The 6360-nt window shown below is 34.2% G+C and overlaps 1 non-coding gene across 1 annotated transcript; it reads right to left on the reverse strand.

Moving 5' to 3' along the window:
- Positions 1-741: 741 nt before the first annotated feature.
- On the reverse strand, positions 742-815 carry TRNAI-AAU (transfer RNA isoleucine (anticodon AAU)). Its single transcript has one exon. It is a non-coding gene; the product is annotated as a tRNA-Ile (tRNA).
- Positions 816-6360: the final 5545 nt, after the last annotated feature.

Below are 6360 nucleotides of genomic sequence, written 5' to 3' on the forward strand. Positions count from 1 at the left end.
TCAAAGAAACATGTTTAAATGAAATAATGAAAACATAACTGAACTTTAAGGAGCCAAGGTGCCATACATCGGAACCTCTTACCTTGCCTTTCAAACTTTCGATGATATCCAGTTCTGTATATGGGGCGCCAGAAGGATCACACTTTAGGAAGCAGGCCTTGCTCCAATCTAGTTCATCTGGGAGATTCAACGATGAGAGAACATCTGAATTGAAATCCTTCGTTGTACTGGCAGCAGGTGACTGAAAGACGGTCGCTGATGCCTGTTCCATTGTGTTATGTAGATTTGTTACTGTAGAGACTGGGGATGTATCCTTCAGAGATCCAGTAGCCTTGGTACTTGAAGAGGTATTGCCAGATGAAACATTTCCTTCCGGTAGTTTTTGAAAGCTAGTAGCCTTAATAGGTGAGCTTGTATTAGCAAGTGAAGATTTTTCCGCGATCGACGACATGCTGTGTGAAAGCAGACGATACGTTAAGGACAGCGTGCCCGCACTGGTAAGGCTTAGCAGCACTAATCCTCTTACGCTCGAACACTAAGGAGCACACAAAAACACGTCTGCTCTGGTCAGAGTTACCAACTGAGCTAACAGGCAGCTGAAGTTTATGTATCACTTACACAAAGCAACTATGCAGACTCAAAAGTTGATTTAAATATCGAACATTTAAATTCCTACAAGCCAAAGAATTTTTCATAGAAGCTAAAGGTTTCAATTTTAATCAAAAAAATGAAAATGTTTGCTGGCCTGTATGGGGATCGAACCCACGACTTTCGCGTTATTAGCACGACGCTCTAACCAACTGAGCTAACAGGCCGCTGAAGTTTACGTATCACTTACACAAAGCAACTATGCAGACTCAAATTCTATCCTACATATATAAAATGATAAGCCTTTTTGTGTAACGTTTTTCTGTGACGTTTATGTGTCACGTTTTTTTCAAGTAATTTGAAATGTTTTGAAACTCAGGGGAGAACCGGCCTCCCAGTCAGGAACTCGGGGGGGATGGGCGCCGTTGGCGCCAGGCGGGGGGGGGAGGAACCACCCTTTCGAGTCTTCGAAATTCGAGTCATCAGAATTCAAGGAGAACTGGCCTACCAGTTCAGAACACGGGGGAGGGGGAGTACCCTAGTAAATATATATACAACTATTTACAATATATATACATTTGTACATAGAGTGCTTATTGAATTTGGCATTTTGATTTACATTTCTTGATATCATATTAAATCATATTAAATATCATATATAAATATCATATTAAAAATGAGGATATTAGGAAAGAACTTGACATTGTCAGCATCCAGGAATGCGTTAGCAGATTTAATCTCAGATGGTATGGTCACTTAAATAGAATGGGAGAGGAAAGATTAGCAAAACAAGTGTTCTCTGCCAGGTTGGCAGGAAAACGACCCAGAGGAAGACCAAGATATAGGTGGATTGATACGGTACAAAGTGCCTTAGACGATAGAAATATAAGATCTGATAATGTTGGAGTCTTGACAAGTAACAGACTGATTTGGAGGAAAATTGTAGATAGGAAGTTAGTAATGATGTAATTTTTTCATGTAGTACTGTCATATCCTGTACACCCCTTGAAGGTACATGGCAGGAATTTGATGATGATGATGATGATGATTTCTTGATATTTTAACAATATGTATATTTTTTTATAATTTATTTTTCCTTATTTTTAACATCATAATCTGCTCAGTGTCTACTTCTTCCTAAAGTCCTTTTTACATGAGCTGAGAGTATTTTTTTTTTTAGTATAACATAACTTTTCTATCCATTCAATTCTATATTATGAATTTAAGTTATTACCAATCACACTTCGATTTTCATAGATCATATTTCCTTCTATTATAATGAGATTTATATATAATTAAGGGGATACAAATCCTTTGTTGTTCAACTGCCAGAGTAAGCAAAACTCTAAGATCTTTGCTTAGAGTTGCCTTGGTGTTGTACTACCAAGTGGTCATTTACACTTGGATTCGCCGATAGTTTTTCGGTATATATATATATATATATATATATATATATATATATATATATATATATATATATATATATATATATATATATATATATATATATATATATATATATAGGAAACTCATAGATTCGTAGTTCTCGATCTTAGAGTTTTGATTATTGGCAGTTGAACAACAAGGGATTTGTATCCCCTTAATTATTATTAAGGATGCCAGAAAAATAGCCGTTTGGCTTTCAATTTATGAGATTCATATATTTTGGTGGTATATTTCCAATTACATGTGGGATTCGATCTATGTTATTATCTCTTGTTAGAAGACACTTTTCCTTAAACCTATGTAAGGTTTGTTTTAGCATATACAAGTTTGGATTTTACATTGTGAACTAATCTAACATGTGAACTTCTATTTCCATATACCATATTTATATATGTATATACATATACACACACATATACATACATATATACTTATTACTACTTTACATATAATACATATTCTATACATATTGTACATATTTTATACATATAGTTTCTTTCATATATTTTTGGCAGTATATCATTAACTGGGTTATTGCTACATTATTATCTCTTTATGTACGCGTATATAGGAGATGGGCTTGATTTTTTGTTTTACGGTGTGTCTTTTATTTCTTGAATGCGTACTTGTTCATCCACGTCTTCTGTTATGAGACCTGTTCTGCGCCATTGGTTTCTTGTAATCTTTTTACCGTATAGTGTCTGTAATGATTTCTTTTAAGTAGCTGTTCAGCTTTGTAATTATATCTGGACCTGCCTCTCTGCCATAAACTTTATCGCATCTGCAGGTCCAGATAGCATACATCGCTGATATGATGATTATCGCCGTAGTGTTGTTAATGTGTCCTTCATGTAGCCAGAAGAGTGTGTGTGTGTGTTCTGTGATGGGTAGATTTATATTCTGTTGTATGTGAGGCTGAACGGTGTTCCATATCTTAGAGGTATAAGGGCAGAAGAACATTATGTGATGTAGTGTTGCTGGTTGGGGACAAAACTGGCATTTGCTGGGCCGTGCAGTGGAATACCTTTCCCTATGCACCATATTTTTGTGTGTAAGCAAGCGTGGTGTACTTTGTAAAAGGAGGTTTTAAGTTTAGGGTTTATGGGTAATGTGAAAGCCTTTTTAAGTACATTTGATAGTTTTAGGTGTCCTCTTTCAATCTCACGGTGGGTAGTGGTGGTATTACAGCTCGCGTGAGATTGATTTGTGCTGTTTTTTTGTTTTTTTTTGGTTTCATGTTTGCGAATTCTCTGTACCTCTGGAAGGGTACAGATTATTTTGTCTGGCATTATTCTTTGTGTATAATGTATAACGTATGTGCTCAATGTTTTTTTTTCTTTCAGAGTAGGCTCTCTCTATGCACTTTGCTCTTGCACTTAGGGTTTTGGGGCGTACATTGATGAGGCCAAGTCCTCCGGCTTCTACGTCGTGGAAAATTGTTGTCCTTCTTATGGGTTCATAATTTGAACCCATAAGAAGGACGCTGCAAGAAGTGCTAATGGTGTGATCTCATCACAGCATGGTAAATAACAAACAAGCGAGATGTTTGCGCACCAGGTTCAGTACAATGAAATAAATACTATAATTTGACAGAATAATAAAACCTGACTCTGAAAAAATTCGCATATATTATCGTAGATTAATAAACCAACAATGTAAGCTCCACGTCTCTGGGGTTTTCGAGTTCGGTTACACACACTCAAAGAACGTTTATTTTTTTCTCGGAATTGATACTAGAACTTAGTTCGAGTCGAGTGCGAATTTTGTACATCTTAACGATTAAGGGAGAAACTGAATTTCGTCAATTTTTACTACTTTTTTGTTTCTCTCTTATTCATACTATTAATGCGGTGTTTATGGTCATATCTACAATTCTAACAGTACACATAATACTGAAATTGCATTTAGATGGTTTACTAAATCTAAACTGAGAACTAACGCAAATATTTAAGGGCTAACATTCTGTTAATAAAATTCTTAATTAATTTTCTGAACATTTGAAATCAAATTTAATAAAAAATTAAACTTGTCTGCGCGTGTGTGTGGTTATGACATTTTGTGGCTACAGTGCTTATTCTTCCAGAATTGCAGAAAGTAAGTGTAGTACCCCCTATATGGACGGGGCATATTCCTAAACGTGTTAATTTTATTAAATATTTATATTTATTTATATAAAAAGTTAAATATGTCAATAAAGTCAAAAGTTTGGGAATGTTTAAAGCAGCAGAAACTCAATTTAAATATTTAACAAAAGTATAAAATAAAGATAAAATACTTCCTCGATGATACAGTATTAAACAACTAAACATGGTATTACTTTTTCAGAATTGCAGTGAAGCACAAAAATGACATTGCTTCTAAAAAATGAGTGCAGTGCTATTGACGCAAGTATGTCTTGAAAAGGCCTTTAGAACAATTTGTTTCTGAACTGGATATGCTGTTCATAATATATCAATAAGAACAGTCACAAAATCAAGTTTTACTTGAGAAGATATAACAAGTCGGGTTATAAGCTTCCTAAGTCTGATAGAGATGTGATGAGGTTGATTCACGGTTTTTATGAAAAGTAGAAAACAAATATGATGGTGCCATTTCAAGCAAAATTGCGATGAGGTCAGTGATAACACTTTATTTCAACGTTAAAATGCATAAATGGCAGTGTAATCGTCAATTTTGGTTGAGTTGAAATTTAGAATTCGCATTCAGCATCTAAAATAATAGAAATGGTTCGAAACAATTTAAGCACTACTGATATCCATTTCGAGAAGCATATTGTTGGATCGACTGGCCACAGTACTTTCATCATGGTCAACTATGGTTGTGACTGGCCAGTTTTGTATCATTCATCCCTTAATTATACGACACATTTATCCGTCGGCTATGTTCTCTATTACAAAAACAACAACTTTAGATGAAAATGAAAACGAATGCCTTTGAGAATAACTTTGGCGATTTAGATGATTTCTCAACAATTTCTCACAAATTTGAAGACGAAAAGGCTTATCATTGAAATGAAAGTATCCGAAATGTTTGCGATGTAGTTAAGTGTTTTAGGAATTCAACTGTACGCAGTTGTTTTTGCAACCAAAAAAAGGGTAAATTGTGATCTGAAGTAGAATTAGTTTTTGATTAGTTATGTTTAAAGATTTTAAAAAGAGTTAATTAATTGTCAATATAACAGTAATATTAGTTCATATACATGGAAGAAAATTAATGAAAATTCGTAATAAATGCTTGAACTAACTTATATATATAGTACTCTTGCTCTTCCAAGATTTTTTTTCTCATTTTAATTGTCGATGTTTATTTATTGATATGAGCAAGCTGAATTCCTAGCTAATGGAAGTAAAAGTAATAAACAAAATGTGATTCACCAATATTCCACCACTGCTTCTTCAAGATATTTGCAACTCTAACAAGAATTAAAAAATTAAATGAAAAATGTCGGTGATCGAACCCAGGGCCTTTCACATGCAAAGCGAAAGCTCTACTATAAGTTTCATTTTTATCTGTTAGCATTCTTCAAATGTGTATGGTCTCTTGTTTTAGTGTTTGTCTTTACGGTGGGTCCTTTATTTCAATGATATGTACCTTTTCTTCAAATCTACCACTCAGCTACACCCCCCCCCCCCATTCACAAATAAGTTGCGACAAAACTTATCATCAAACTATAACGTAAAGAAGAGAAAAAAAATTATCATATGACATAAAATATATGTACTAGAACTTTACAGAGAAAGCAACGTTAAGCATAATAATAATTTGATAAGCCTAACGTTGCTTTCTCTATTAAGTTCATGCAAATGTATATATTTTATATTATATTATTTTGTGTTTGTTTGTTTGTTCTCTCTCTCTCTCTCTCTCAATAAATGAATTATACAATGCAGAGTTCATCTTCTTGTTAATTTTTTAAAATCTCAAATAGCCAGAATTTCAATGTAATATCAAAACGAAAGTTTTGTGGGGAGAGGAAAGAAAGTGTAGATGTTATTATCAATCTCAAAATTAATCAGCATTATCTCTAATTATGTTATTTGAATATTTTTATTTGACTTTTTCTTTGACAACGCCCATCATTTTTTTAAAATAAAATGATGGGCGTTGGTATTGACATCGCACTATGATTTCGCGTATTTATGATGAAATCCTATCCTATTCTATTTCCCTCAGCCATAAGGCTGGTGGAGGTAGTTTGTGCACACAGCTGATTATGAGACGATTATGAGCAAGGCGGTTTTCCGTTTGCCTTCCTTGCCGTAGTATATTTTATGAATATAGCCGTGTATGTGTGTGTGTGTGTTCACGGCTACAGTCACAGTTTGC

The sequence above is a fragment of the Typopeltis vanoorti genome, chromosome 8 (genome assembly GCF_054136105.1).
Source record: "Typopeltis vanoorti isolate ZY-2024b chromosome 8, IOZ_Tvanoo_1.0, whole genome shotgun sequence".
NCBI lineage: Eukaryota > Metazoa > Arthropoda > Arachnida > Uropygi > Thelyphonidae > Typopeltis > Typopeltis vanoorti.